This window comes from Podarcis muralis, chromosome 3 (genome assembly GCF_964188315.1).
Source record: "Podarcis muralis chromosome 3, rPodMur119.hap1.1, whole genome shotgun sequence".
Taxonomy (NCBI): domain Eukaryota; kingdom Metazoa; phylum Chordata; class Lepidosauria; order Squamata; family Lacertidae; genus Podarcis; species Podarcis muralis.
Genome location: NC_135657.1, coordinates 75,659,370 through 75,675,000, shown reverse-complemented (window position 1 = coordinate 75,675,000; position 15,631 = coordinate 75,659,370).

The window sequence follows — 15,631 nt, the reverse complement described above, 5'->3', positions numbered from 1 at the left end:
ATAGTACCTTATTCCCCCTGGGACCAGCACAGTAGCATTCCTGGTAGCTATTACCTCTATTACCTCAGAGCTCAATGCTCTCTCTTCAGCCAAGCGGCTTTGTATCTTCCACAGGCTAGTATTAAGGACAGATCCATCCTGAAGATGTCCTCCATTTTCCATCTCCCACAGGAGATTATGCTACCTTCCTTCAGTTCATCTCCCGTCTGCCTCCTGGAAAAGGCCTGGCATTCATTTGATGTGTGCAGAGTCTTCAAAGTGTACATAGGTAGAACCAGACCACACTGTCTCATTGAGACCTTGTTTGTCTCCTTCCATCCTCTTACCCTGGGCAATAAGATCTCTCTCACTGCTCTGGCTTGATGGATTAGGGCCTGTATAGCGCTGGCCTATGAGGCACAGCATTTGCCCATTCCCCAGCATATGACAGCACACTCCACCAGGTCAGAGGCCACCTCTGCTGCCTCTTCCTGTAATGATCTGCTCCAGGAGATCTGCTGAGAAGCCACCTAGGCCTGGAGTCTTATGCCTTTGCTGATGCTACATTTTGCAGGAGGATCCTGCAGCAGGTCCTCCCCCAGTAAATCCCTCCAGTCGGCGCTAGGGATATTAGCTCCTTTATATCCCATCCTGCTGACCTTACACATGGAATTATAAAAGGTATGGTTATACTTGCCTGAAGTGGAGTTTTTTATTCCCAGGGAAAGGTCAGCAGCCCTGTTTTAGTTATTCCGGCTGCAGGATTTGGTTAAGGTTCTCATTCAAGTTTTCCCTTTGTTGGGGAGCTGGGAATTTCTTTAACTTACTATTTTTTCAACTCCTATACTTTTGAGCTTGGTGAGTATGCAAACTGCATGATGGGAGCCCAACCTCCCCCCCCCCAATTGCTGCCTGCCTTCGACCCGTGGAAAACTCCGTTTCAGGTAAGTACAACTGTACTATCTCAGCATGTGTAGATCTTGGGCTTTATAGAGGCTGTTATGGGGTATTTAAAACACTGAATATTATTCTTCATTTGGTAATTGGAAGTCATTAATGTGTATGTAATTTCGATAATTTAACTTCAATTGGATGACTCACTTTGTGATTAGTTTGGCTTTTCAGAAGTGTATGTGATTATGACCTGAAAGGGAAATTAATAGCAGGATTATGGTCTTATAGATCATACAATTCATTACATTCTCCCCAATCAATATCTGGCACTGGCTACTACACCTTCAGTGTATATGTTTCATTCATTCAGATGAGTAGATCTATATTTTTGTTACTTTGCTGTTCAGCATATATCACAATGTTGTGAGATTAAAAGTCTAAAGTATAGCATGTCCTATCTCTCTGGTATATACAGATCCACTTTAGAAACTGGACATATTCAATAGCCACTGGTCAAACGGCTATATTTTGCACCTCCATAGCAATAATAATTTCTTAGATGGGAGCGTGGGAAGCTGCCCTTGCGACATCCAGCTCACTCTGACTAGTAGCATCTCTTCGTTGTTTAAGATAAGAATCTTGCTTAGTCTTATCCAGGTATGGTGAGGATTGGCCTGTAGTCTTATTGCATGCTAAGCATGTGTTCTACCACTAAGGTGCAGTCTTTTTCCAAGGTATTTCTATGCTTCTAGTTTCATGATGATTTTCAGGGGCTACTGTGTTATAGTAGATAGGCTGTCGGGCCCAAATGTGGCAGAATTAAGTTCACCCCAACTAATTAAACAAAGGCTGCAACTTTATTAGCATTATTTGAATGGGATCTACAGTGCACATTGTCATCTTTGAAGGAATTAGGTGCAGTAGGAATCATCTTCCAGCTTCCTGGTAACCTCAACTTTGCCCTGAACAAGAGACACCAGCTTGCAAGGGAGATTTTTTGCCAGGTGGGGAGATGTGCTCATGATGTCACACATGATGTCAGCATGTGGGGAGGAGCCAGAAGGCAAAGCATGGCTTCAATGGCTGGTGGTTCCTCTCTGGTGCTTAGCTTCCTCCTCCTGCCACTGCCACTGGCCATCCCTTACATGGCAGGAGGAGGAGCCACAAGCCACTGAAGCTGCCATGCCATGATAGGCTCCATGAGTGGCCTCCTCTTGTCACTGTCACTGACTGGGAACTGCTTTCCCCCTCCTTCCCTTCCATGGCAGGAGGCAGAAGAGGAGCCGGCCACTGAAGCTGTGCCATGATTGGCTCCATGCTCCATAATTGTCTCTTCCTCTGCCCCCTGATTTTTGAACATTTGAGGGGGGTGCAAAAGAACTGGGCCCCTAGGAGTTGGCTCCTGTGCCCTGAACCAAAAGCAATGTACTATCTGACCACATCTTTAAGTATGAATCCCTATGAAAAGAAGGTGCTGTTGGTGCTTGGTTCCTGTGTCTGGAACATGCCCATGGTTTGAGACTGGAAGAGAAAGCCCTGCTATTCCCCCCAGTGAATGTCATTTGCTTTGTAGGGACACGAAATAGACCCTCCTTGGCAGTGTTACCCCAGTTGTAGAAAATGCTTCCTCCAGGTGGAAAAAAGAGCTGCAACTCTAATGAGCCTGCCCAGATCTATGGTGGATCTGATTAGCTACTCTGATCATTTTGTTTTTTGGATGTTAATGATGTCCAATTCTGTAGACTTTTATTGTGTCTTTTGATATTTTAGGATGCTTTATATTTTATTGTTTCTAGTTTAATTGATTCCATTGCTTATATTGCATTGGTTAACTTCATTGTATGGATTTTGGGAAACCACTTTGTCATCTTTTTTATTTCCTGCTTTTAATGACAAGTGATATCACAAAAACATAAATATTGTGAGAATCCCTCCTAAATCTCTGTTCCCACAAAACCCCTGGATTCTGGGTGTGTGGTCCTGACAAGACTCAAAGGGCTTCCTTCCCCTCCCTGGATTCCAGAGGTCTAAGTCACAAGCTTAGGATCCCAAAAACCTGAGTAGCAAGTCTGAGAGATCCTTTTCATGATAATAGTGCCAAAGGGCACTGATCAGTCACTATGTAATTTACTTTCTTAAACTGCCCCACTTCTGAAAAGAGACAGGCCTTTTCTTTGGGCTTTCTAACCCAGCTCCTCAGGATATAATCCTTAGGTAATGCTGTAGATCTTCTTAGAAAATATAATTGATTGACCTCATTGGACAAATGAATCATGAATCCTGGGACTGAATAACTGTTCTCTATCGTACTTAATTTCCTAGGTAGGAAAAGTACCCCCTTTGCTATCCAGAGTTCTTGATTGAACTTCAGAGATTGTCCTCTTGTCAGTTTGTGATTGAACTCCAAGAAACTGCCCATTTGTTGACTTGCTGTCGTTTAATAGAAGTAGTTGCATAGTCCTTGGCCTTCGCCAATGTTAATATGAGAGCTACATGTTATACACCTAGCGATGGATAAATCTGACAATTTTGGTTTCCTCACTTTTTCATTTTTCATTCATCTTCTATTCAGTTGTCTGCATTTCTACAGCAATTTGCATTTCAAAAAAATCCTAATGAAAATTCATCTGTATTTTTAGTGCATTTAGTTCAATTTCTCCTAATAAACATGTTTTTATACGCATTTCTGTACAAATATACACATTTTTAACCCATTTTCCTTGATATAATGCATCCGTCTATGTTTTTTAAAAGTAGTATATGCATTTTCTCTTAACATGCATTTTTATAAACACTGGTTGGAGAAGAGCATTGTAAAATTTGACAAAGTGAACATTTTGAAGAATAGCTGCATTTTGGTTTGTTCATTGGTACGAGAAGTTTGAATTGGGTAGTTTCACATCAAAATGCAAATAAAATTGATTTTCTCCCCCATGCCTAGTCCTACCTATCTAAGTGAATTGTGCAAGGTGCTGCATAATTTGTGTCCAGGACTGAGATATGTTGAGAAAAGTTTACTAGAATTGTATAGGTTTTAAAAGCTAGTAAGAGATTATGAAGAGCTCTCAGAAATCACTGAACGAAGCACCTATGCCTGCACAGTTTTTTTCTCCCTGTTTGCTATTCTCTGTCCACATCCCCCTACTGCTCATTTGTTCTCAAATTTCATGCCTCTTCTTTCCCAGTATTCTAATCATCCTTTGGCCTTTGCTACCACAATCCAAGCTTTTGATAACCTGGATGTTGGAGGCAGAATAAATTATGCAAAAATAAGCCAAATGCACCTTGCTTTTCCTTGCATGCCTTTTCCTTACATTAATTATATGTTTGTTTTTTCACAACATTGCCTCTTTAGTTTTTGGAAGAGAAGAAGCTACACAATCCCTACTTACTGCATTCAAAGTCTTTGGCTTTGGGGGTGGGTGGGGGTGTTACCAGGCAGGTGTTTCTGAGCTCTGGTATCACTCAATGCTATTCAGAAATGAAGAAGCTGAAAAGTCAGGCACCTTGTTTGATTTGCAAGTTTTTAGTGCGTAATGTACAACTACTCTACATTCATTCTTAATTGCTTTAATCCTTACATCAACCCTATGAAGTGCGTGTTTATGCATGGGAGAATTGTGGCAGCTTTAAGACTAACAAATTTATTATGGCTTAAGGCAGGTCAGCCCAACTTTTCATACTAAATGGGCCATAATACTACTTCAACATGCAATCCACAGGCTGCATGATGCCATGTCAAGTGTGAACAGGGGCTTTGGAGGGAAGCACAAGGTTCTGGCAGGGTCCTAGAGCTTCCCAGCTCCATCCCAAAGTTGGAAAATGGCTAACTAGGCTTTGGGAAGGAGGTAAGGGAACCCTCACCCTATCTTCCCAAAGCCCAGCGCCTTGCTTATCTGGCTTTTGTGAAGGCAACACAAGGGCTGGAAGCTTCAAATGTTGCTGAAGGCCACCAAATAAAGTCCTGAGGGCCACTAGGAGCCCTTGGGCCACATGTTGGACCACCCTGGGTAGGTTTTGCGGACTGCATTCCATTTCATCAGATGCACTGTTTTCCTAGGTACATGATGGAATGGGGATATTGTGAAAAATATGTTTCTGAAATGAATTGCAGAAAAGTACAGAAAGTGTATACAGCCATACATACATGTATGGAAGGGACCACAGCTTAGTGTTAAAGTGTAATCTAGCAGAAGGTCCCAGGTTAAGTCCTTTGCATCTGCAGTTAAAAAGAATCTGATAGTTGGTTGAGGTTTTGGAGAACTGCCTGCCAGAATGGGAAGTACTGGACTAGGAGGATAAAATATCTGCTGTACAGAACATAACGACTCAGACCCATGTAGCTCAGTATTGTCTACAATGACTGGCAATGATTCTCCAGGACAAGGGACAGTCCCAAATTTACTAAGCAAAATAGAAACTCTGCCTCTGACTTATGCCCTTCCTCTTATTATTGATTCTCAAGAACCTCCTGCAGGTTTGAACAATGAAGACTGGTGGTTCCTAAGAAACATCATCATAATCATTAAAGATCAGTACTTAGTATTATTTAGAAATTGGTTAGGCAGGTTCCAATGAACTACAGGAGTAGTGATAATGCTGTTGTGCTTTGTGGCAGACAATAGTTTAATGTCGGTACATATGCAAGACTACATGTGTCACCCAAGTTGTGGAACAAGTTGATTTTGACCACCAAGCACTTCTAATCTACATGACCTTTTCATCATCATCATCATCATCATCATCCACAGGTATATCAGGACAAAAGTCTATAGATGTCATTGCAATTCAGTATAAGTTCAAAAGTATATAAGTTTCATATACTAGTCATTGCAATTCAGCATTATTGGAAAAGAATGGTCACACAACTATATGAAGCTTATAGAAGTTCTAAACTGCATGCTTCCTTTCACTTTTAGGTGCCGGCTCTTGTTCTTTGAAGTTTACTTTAACCTCAGAGTTGCCAACTTGCTCTGAAATTGATCAGAGAGGCTGCAGCACCTGCCTTCATTTGACCTGACTTGTAAAGTTAAACTCAAAGAGCTGTGTTATAGGGAGGAGGTGCTGTGTTATCCCTGTGTCTCTGAAGCTGCTAGTATGTGGATTTCACTAATCCTCACTTCAGACATCAAAGGTCAAGGGTATTCGTGACTCCCTTTGGTCCTAATTTAATTTTGTAAGACTTCAATCTGAAACATTCTTACTTGTGAGCAAGTTCCATTGAGGCCAGCGAAAATAATGTCAGAGAAGGTAGGTTAATTACTCCAAGAGCCATATTTATATTTTTATTACCTATGGAGAGGGAGAATTTGGGGAGTGGAGTTGCTGTTGTTTTTGGTCTCCATTTAGATCTGAACGATTCAATAAAACAGAAGTGAACGGCTTTCTTTGGTTTGAATTTACTCAGCCTTCTCTCTATATACTGTGTAGTACTCCCTGCAGTCTCCTTAAAGATTGTTCATGGTAACAACCAAAAACTTTGTTCTTGGTAACCACAAGTCTCAAGAGGATCTAGGCAATCTGAAGAACAATAATGAAAGAATGGCTCTTACATGTTTGTGTGCAGTTACTCAATTTGTCCTTTTCCTTCCATCTCTCTTCTCTACAACATGCCTATCTTTCCTAAAGGAACACCTCTCTTAGGACTTTCCGTAACGTTTCTCCTCCATTATTCTTTCATGCAACAACACATGTAGATGAATACACATGTAAAAACATATGCTAGGATGAAAAATTAACCTGGATTTTCCAGGAAAGAAACAACAGCTGTGTGCGAGAGCCAGTGATATTCTAGAATCCCTCTTACAGATCTTCCCAACACAATCCAAGAATGAAAATTTCATTATCTGTTAACTCCCCACCCCAGTTGAAGTGATTGGTGTGGAAAGAAAACATTTAAGGTGAAATCCTACGTAAACTTAGGATTAAGAGCTGTTGACCTTTATTGTACTTTCAATAGTTTATGATTGTGTTATTATAATTTTTAAGTATTGTTTTCATCCTGGATCACTAGTTTATACTGGAAAGGTAGACGTAAATGGAATAATGTTATGGAATCTACTTCCAAGTAAACATGCACATGATTTGCTGCATGGGTTATTATTCAGCCAGTGTAAAGCACGGTTGTATCGTGCGTCAAACATATGAAATTAATGGGACATAAGCACAAAAAATAAATAAAATTAAACATATCACTTCGAAATAAGTCTTACTGAGTTCAAGGAGAGCTGCTGCCAGATGGGGTTTCCAGATGGGAGGTTAGTATTGTAAATGGTCCATTCAAATATCACAAAAGGGTCATTGGGAACAGTTTTTATTTATTTTTTTAAAAAATAACAACTATTGAACTTTTTCAGAAAGGGTGAATCTGGATTGTTAATTTGGGGATCCAATCAATGCTAGTGCACACCCAGTCAAATCATAGTCATGCACCAGCGCCGAGTCCTTTAATCAAGGTTTAATCAAGGTTCAAATTTCCTCATTAGCAGCCCAGTGAGACAGGAACTAAAGTATGACCAGTGATATAACCACAGACTGAAGATTGTAACAAAAATAAATCTGTCTCTCTCTTTTTTGGTGCACAATATTTCATTTTAGGCATATAGAAGATAATGATATTATGTAACCTGCAGAAAATAAAGCAACTTAAAGTGATGTAGTAAATAACAAGCACATAAGCTGATCATTGCAATTGCAATGGTTTAATAATGGAATAAACTAATAATTGCATCAGCAAAGACAATAACTGTAAACAGCATTGTTAATGTTATTCCCAAATACTAAGATGCTAGAAAACGTAGAGCTAGGAGGCACATTCAAACAGCGGTGATGCAAACTTTTTGTTTCATAAATACATATTAATGACGCACACATAGATAATACGTAGGTTTCAGAGGACTTTTTCTTCTCATACAAAATGATTGGTGTTTTATGCCTTATTAGCTTACTTGGGACATTAACAGAAAGGAGATAAAGAGAAAACAGGACAAAAAGGGGGCGGGGGAAGCTGCTCAGTACATGGGACAAATCCTCAAAAATATATATAATAATCTAGCAAAAACTAAGTGCATTTAATGCGAGTGGTTGATTTCAGTGGGAAAGTTAATAATAAGAGTAGTAGTAGTAGTAGTAGTAGTAGTAATATAATATTTATTTATACCCCGCCCTCCCCGGCCAGGACTGGGCTCAGGGCAGCTAACATCAAAGTATGATACATTAAAGACATAAATCAAACAATCAATTAAAATACAGCTTAAAATCAAATTTGCATAAATCCCTTGCATTGAAATTGATGCTTATATGTGCTTAGGTTTTATCCTTTACTGGAAATATGTATGTGTGTATGCATTTTGTTTCCCTTGTAGGGGTTCAAGAGATGGAAATGACATTTCCCATAGAAAAACAGCAAAAGAAGAAATGGTAAAAATGCTTTCCATCCTGCCTTCCCTCCCTCCCTGCACCCATCCCTAACACACTGTGGTCTTCTTCCAATTGCAGTACAGTAAAAAGACTCCCCCTCCCAAATAACCACAGGAATGCATATAATGTATAGAGGTATACTCTCAAATAATTCCACATTGTATTCAAACATTTTCGTAATTACTGTTTTAAAAAGTAAATTATTGAGAAGCATTCAAAGCTATGTCTTAGTTCTGAGAATCTTCCCTACACTTTTTCCACTTGGCTCCCAGATGGTGTCAGAAATGAATGTATAGTTTGCAGCTTCATAAATTAGTTACACTGAACAATTTCCACCCCTGCAACTTGTGCTGTGAGGAATGCAGTGACAGATAGATTCTGTGCTCTGTTTGCCTATGAGATGATTTCCTTGAAGTCTCATAATGAGTTGTTTTTGGCAGGATTAATGAGTATTATAATGGTAAATGGATGTTTGCAGCTCAGTTGTGTTCCATCACATAGTAACATGAGGTTTCTGGTCCCTTGGAGGCCATAATTGGTGGCATTAATGCAGTTTTTAATTACACTTCTTGAAAAAATGAATTGGAACCAAAACAAAAGCTAAGTGATCATCTCTCTCTGTAGTGCCATGTGGTGTAAACAGAGTTACCATCACTGTCCCTGATATCTGTCTTTTGAATTAGGCTAACTAGAGAAGAAATTAAACCTTTTAAAGGTAACCTGATTTTTGTTTTTTTTTAAAAGCATTTTAGGATAATTTTCAACAATGTTTATTTTCCTTTTTAGTCACTAAGGAATTTTCTTATATTGAGAAGGCACAATTAAACAGACAACTATGCTTCAAAATGTTTCATGAATAGGGTGCTCTAGAATATTGTTCACTCTGCATTTATAAGTGAACTGATCTAACATTTACCTGCACTTACCTGACTCATATTTGGATCAGAGCACAATTATCTTTTAAACTCTATTTCTCTGAATTTTGCAGTGCAGGTGTTGGCTCAAAAATCTGTAGAAAAAATGGGTATTTTCATGAAAAATGTGAGCAAAAAATCACATTTAAGGGGGAAATGTCTACAGTTTAAATGCCAATTATTATAAAGCTTTTTTTAAAAAATAAAAGAAACAGGATGGTAAGGACTTGTGAAAGAACACAGATGAAACTGATGTAGACAGGCAATAGTATTTGTAGGGTTGCAGGTGGCGCTGTGGTCTAAACCACTGAGCCTCTTGGGCTTGCTGATCAGAAGGTCAGCGGTTCAAACCCCCATGATGGGGTGAGCTCCCGTTTCTCTGTCCCATCTCCTGCCAACCTAGCAGTTCGAAAGCAAGCCAGTGCAAGTAGATAAATAGGTACCACTGTGACGAGAAGGTAAATGGCGTTTCTGTGCGCTCTGGCTTCCATCACAGTGTTCCATTGTGCCAGAAGCGGTTTAGTCATGCTGGCCACATGACCTGGAAACCTGTCTGTGGACAAACGGCGGCTCCTTCAGCCTGAAAGCAATAGTCAACTTTGACTGGACTTAACCGTCCAGGGCTCCTTTACCTTTATTTGTAGAACTTTGATTTTCTATGCATAAAGATAAGGCATTCATTAGCAAACAACTTAGTTTAAGGGTGGGCTGCACATTCCCCTGAATGTTTCTTTTAATTGCAGAAAGAGCCAGGAAAAAATAATCTTTTGCCCTTGACCACCCAAACACACAGGTATACAAATGCAAAATCATATGTAAAACATAGCCAATCCTATATAAAATGTTCAAAGGGTCATTCTTGCCAACTAGTCTTTCAGTCAGCAGCACAGCCAAGCCACAGACTGCCAATGCACCCACACTGAACAGAGCCACAGTCGGGATCCCTTGCCCACATCCCCAACTCAGCAGTCACAAGACTTAACAGAACAAATGTGCTAGCAAGAAGATGCACTGCTCTTGGTGGCCTAGAAAACCTTGCAGTTCAGGTCTCAGCCTTGGATACATCTTATCACTGCAAAGATGCTACTGTTATCACTAATTCCTGCCATTCTGAATGGTCACTGTGCTTATTTTGCATACACCTGAGCTTTATTTTCTTAAATACAGACTTTCCTTTTTAGTAATTCTTTGCCATTTAATCTCACTGTTTACATTCCCTGACCCTGTACTCCTGTATAGCTGCCAACTGAGAATGACATTTCATGCATCTCATGAAACAGACCAGGGTTTCCCAAACTTGGGTCTCCAGTTCCCACCATCCATGACTAGTGGTCCACGTGGCAAATGTTGATGGGAATTGTAGTCCAAAAACAGCTGGTGCCCCAAGTTTGGGAAACACTGAAGTAGACTATGGTCCGAGAATGTTTATGCCACAATAAATTTGTTAGTCTTTATGAAGTTTTCTTATTTTTGACATGCTAAATGTTCCAGTGCCTGTTGTTATACATTAGCTGTGAGCTTATATTCTATGGACTTGTCCCTTCATTAAATTGCAATATACTTAAAAAGATTGCTATAAGTTCTTACCATCTTCCTAATGTAATTTGAATCTGTTGGTTTGGGTCTTGCCTTGTGGAGCGCCAGAAAACAAGTTTGCTCCATCTTCAGCCCTTCAGATATCTGGCTATCATATCACATCACCTCTCAGTCTTCTCTTCTCCAGACTACACATATCCAACCCCCTCAACAATTCCTCATAAGGCTTCATTTCTAGACCATTTATAATGTGTCTCCTCCTTTGCACATGTTCCAGCTTGTCAAAATGTCTCTTAAACTAAGGGACCCCAAACTGGATACAGTACTCCAGGCGGGCTCTGACCAAAACAAAATAGAGCAGTACTATGGTGGGCTCGGACAAAGTGAGGCTGTGAGTGGATGGGAGTTGCAATAATCACACAACAATCATTTTGGGATAAAACGGGCCACAACTTATCACAGATGTAGGTTGGTCATGGTGTAGGCACTTTTCCTTCCCTTGATCTGGACACTATACTTCTGTTGATACAGCTTAGGGTTGCATAAACTTTCCCCCCCTTTTCTGCTGCATCACACTTGTGGTCTTCGATGACCCCTAGATCCTTTACAACTGATATTTGTTCATCTGGTTATTCCTACCTAAATATAGACCTTGCATTTTTTGCTATTGAAATGCTTTTTTAGTTTTAGCTTTAGCCCTGTTCTCCAATCTGTCAAGGTCATCTTGAAACCTAATTGTACCATCTGAAGTAACCCTTCCAGTTTGGTGTCATCTGCACATTTGATGAGCATCTCCTCTATTCCTTCATCCTAGCCATTTATAAAGATGTTGAATAAAACCAGACCCAGGACAGAAACCCACAGTACTCCACTTGTCACTTTTTTCTGGGATGGGTTCAGTCAGTCAATAGAACCATGGGTTCGGTCAATCAACCTGCTACAAATTCACCTAAAAATAACATTATCTAATCACATTTTACCAGCTTCTCTCAAGAATATCATGGCAGACTTTGTTCAAACCCTTAACAAATCAAAAAACGCTACATCCACAGCATTCCCTTGATCTACCAAACTTGTAAGTCTATCAAAAAAATATTGGTTTCCTCTACCAACTGTGATACTTCAAACTCCAAGTCATCTGTTCATCCACCTTGTCCTTTTCAGCCAAACCTGAAAATGATATCCTTGGTCAGTCTTTACTTATTGTAACTGCTTTCCGATTCTATGTCAAGGTTTATGTTCACCTTCCATCTTCTGATTGCAATTAGGAATGTTGCTATAGCCATCTTCACCCCTCGCTAGCTTACAGGTTTTCTCCCACAAAATAATATCACATACTGAACACTGGTCCCCTCTCTTTTCCAAGTGGTTCAAAATCCAGGTTTAGTCTCCTTCACATGAAAGACCATAATATGATGGTCTTTAGTGATGAACTGCACCTCTTTATCTTTGATTTGGTTGTTGCTCATCCTGGAATGGTTTTGAACTCTATCAATCAAGATTATTTTTGTTATCCCCCCTCCCCCGTTTAACATAGGAAGTCTCACTATAGGTCATGTCTCCCACATGTCAGGACTAGTATTCAGAACCACTGTTCTAGAGTGAGTTCTGACAACCCACTTTACAGATTAAACATCCATTTCAGGAGGGGAAATATATAAATCTACTGCTGCATAAAAGTGAAATATTATGGAATGTGAGACCTTAAAATAGTTCAGCTATTTAATTTCTAATCAAAGTTCTCCTGGAAAATAAAGTGTAAGGAAGGATCGGGCGGAGGAGCGGGGAGCACAGTAAAATACATCCCTTTAAAGTATGCTATTAAATAATCATTTCCTTAGCACCTATCACTGCTATCATCTGTGTGCATTGTTTAAAAGCAGTGTAATTCTGCTCTAACTGCAGATAACAGTCAGTGTTATGCATTTGAAGGCTGGTTAATTAAGAAGTTACTGAGCACTTACCAAACAGTTTATCTGGTTTCTGATAGGGCTACTTTACATTTGCCCCTAGTCCTGCCATAAAAGAGATAAAATGCTATTTCCAATGATATATTAGACTAGGATTAATTTCTTATCTCTATATTTTGGTTTAAAGCCATTTGCAGTGTTATATCTATTGTCTATATATCTACAGAAATCCTGGTTTAGCATGTTAGCGTTCAAATTGCAACCTAACAGTTGGATCATCTGTTCACAAAAACTGTGAAAGAAGAAGCCCAAGGGATATTTTGCTGTTTTAGTAAATATATGAATTGGTCTTCCTGAATATACCCATGCTGCCAATCAACAATAAGATGGAGTGAGACATAAGTTTAGTAGTGAAGATGTCCTTTCAAGCGCAGTGCCCTAAAATAGAGCCTCATGGCAAATCTGTTAAGTTTGCTTTTGATTATTTTATCAAATGATCCCAAAATTTACTATATCCAGACATATGAGTTGAACACTGATGGTAGAGAGAAAATACCAGACTTCGTACAATTGAAATACAGTATTACAAGAGTTTTCAACTGCAATAAATATTATTTTATGTATTTATTAGGGCTGCAAGCTTTAATCGGCTTATTAATTGGTGGGGCCAATTTTAGTTGAGCCTTCAGTTGTTTACTTGATGAAGCCATTTTGGCTTTAATGTGTTCTCATAATAGGGAATGAAAAAGAAAGGCTTTCATTCTGGCAATGAGCAGTAGCTTTGATTTATTAAATTGCAAGTTATCTTGCTCATCCTTCAGTATCTCAAAAGAGCCCCTATACTGATAATTTTCATAATATGCAGATACACTCACATGTATTAAATTAATTTAGTCAATTAAAAGGCAGACAGCTGCTCAGATAAAAATTATGTGATATGTTGATGGTCTTGATATTTTTGGATAAATATATCTTTCAATCCAGCAGACTGGATGTACTTCCACTGGCCATGACACAGCAGAAATATATTTCACAATATGAATGCAATTAATGTCTATACTTCCTTGTTGTGTAAAGAGCAACCATGAGGAGACCTAAGAAGACTGTGAGGGGGAAAGTTTAACCGTTTCTCTCCTTGCCTCTCTGAAGCTGCTATTTGCAGTTCAAGGAAGCCTCTGTTGGTGCTAAAGGGACTTTCCTTGAAATGTAACTAAAGAGACTATTTTCATCAAGACTGTAGCAGGGAGAGAAAGAACCAATGTGTGGACCATAGTTCTTGGTTTCCATGCAGAAGGTCACAGGTGAAATTGCTGAACTAACAAAAGTATGTAACTTGTCCCTAAGATAAGGTTCCATACGTGAGGACTGGAAAGTGGCCAATGTACAGTAGTGGACTTTGGACTCTCAAATTTCAGCCATATCCTGTGCGACACTAAAATTCTGCGCCCCCCCCCTTGCCTCTTGCACTCAGTTCTACTTCATTGTTGTGGCACCCCCTGTGCCACACAGTGCCAAGTGCAGATGCAGAGGTTGTGCTACCCTAAAACCACCTCTGCAATGTAACACCATCTTGTTGTTTAAAACATGTATTCAGGGGTATCTGAGAAATTTGCAATCCTGTTAGCTTACCATCTGTTCCAGGTAAACTTCTAGAAAACATCATTAAATATTGAATTAGCAAGCATCTAGATAACAAATCTTGCTGAAGCTGAACCAGCATGGCCTCTGCAGTGTTGTGTCCCGTGACACTAGCCTTTTAGAGAACTTTAAGAATGCCAGCAGATACCTATAGTATAAAGATGCTCTGGTTGATGCTATGTTTTGGAACCTCTACACACATACATGGAGCTTTCTGCAGGTGTACCAGGGACTTACATCTATGGAGTTAAGTGTCATCTGGGTAGCAGATCTCCTTCTTTGCTAGTAGAGCAGCACTTATAGCACATCCAATGGTCCTTCAGCCAGTATATTGGACCCTCAAATATACTGGGTATAATCTCAAATCTCAAGCATGATATAAGCCCATTGGGAAAGTGGTACATACTGTTTTGTATTACGCTTTGTTTAGCGAAAGAATGCTACTACTCCCTGGACCTAGATATTATCTGTCCCCAAGGCTTCCATTTGCTGACCTGGATGTGGTAGGCAGAGCACCGTATCAAAATGCTGTAGCAATGGTCGAGGGATCCTTGCTGAACATGTCCCTGGTGCAATGTAAGTAAAGATACAGATTTTCCTTTTGGGTCAGATTTATCAGCACTGTACTAAGACAAATATAAACCCAGTCTGACAGCACCTGGTGTTTCGTATCTCAAGAGGAACCTCAAAATTACATCCCTCTTACAGTCAGCTTCCTCCCCCATTCCCCACACTCTTGCACATTGAGGTAGAAGTCAAAAGAAAGAAAATGGTTCACTTTCCGGAATATTCTGCCCAAAGCAACAACTTCATCTCAGTACATGGCAAGGGTGGTTCTGTAGGCCGATATTATCTATCTTCACATCTGTATGAAATAATTTCTTATTTGTTAAGGAAAGTCACAGGTACTTCCATGTGACCTTGGGGAAAGGTTGTAACATTTAACTCTCTAAATTTCTCCCTGCGATTATATGATTCACAGTACAGTACTAAGCCTCAGTGCCTAGGGCTTGCTGATCGAAAGGTCGGCAGTTCGAATCCCCGCGGCGGGGTGCGCTCCTGTTGCTCGGTCCCAGCGCCTGCCAACCTAGCAGTTCGAAAGCACTCCCGGGTGCAAGTAGATAAATAGGGACCGCTTACCAGCGGGAAGGTAAACGGCGTTTCCGTGTGCTGCGCTGGCTCGCCAGATGCAGCTTTGTCACGCTGGCCACGTGACCCGGAAGTGTCTCCGGATAGCGCTGGCCCCTGGCCTCTTAAGTGAGATGGGCGCACAACCCCAGAGTCTGTCAAGACTGGCCCGTACGGGCAGGGGTACCTTTACCTTTACTTACTTGGGTTTCT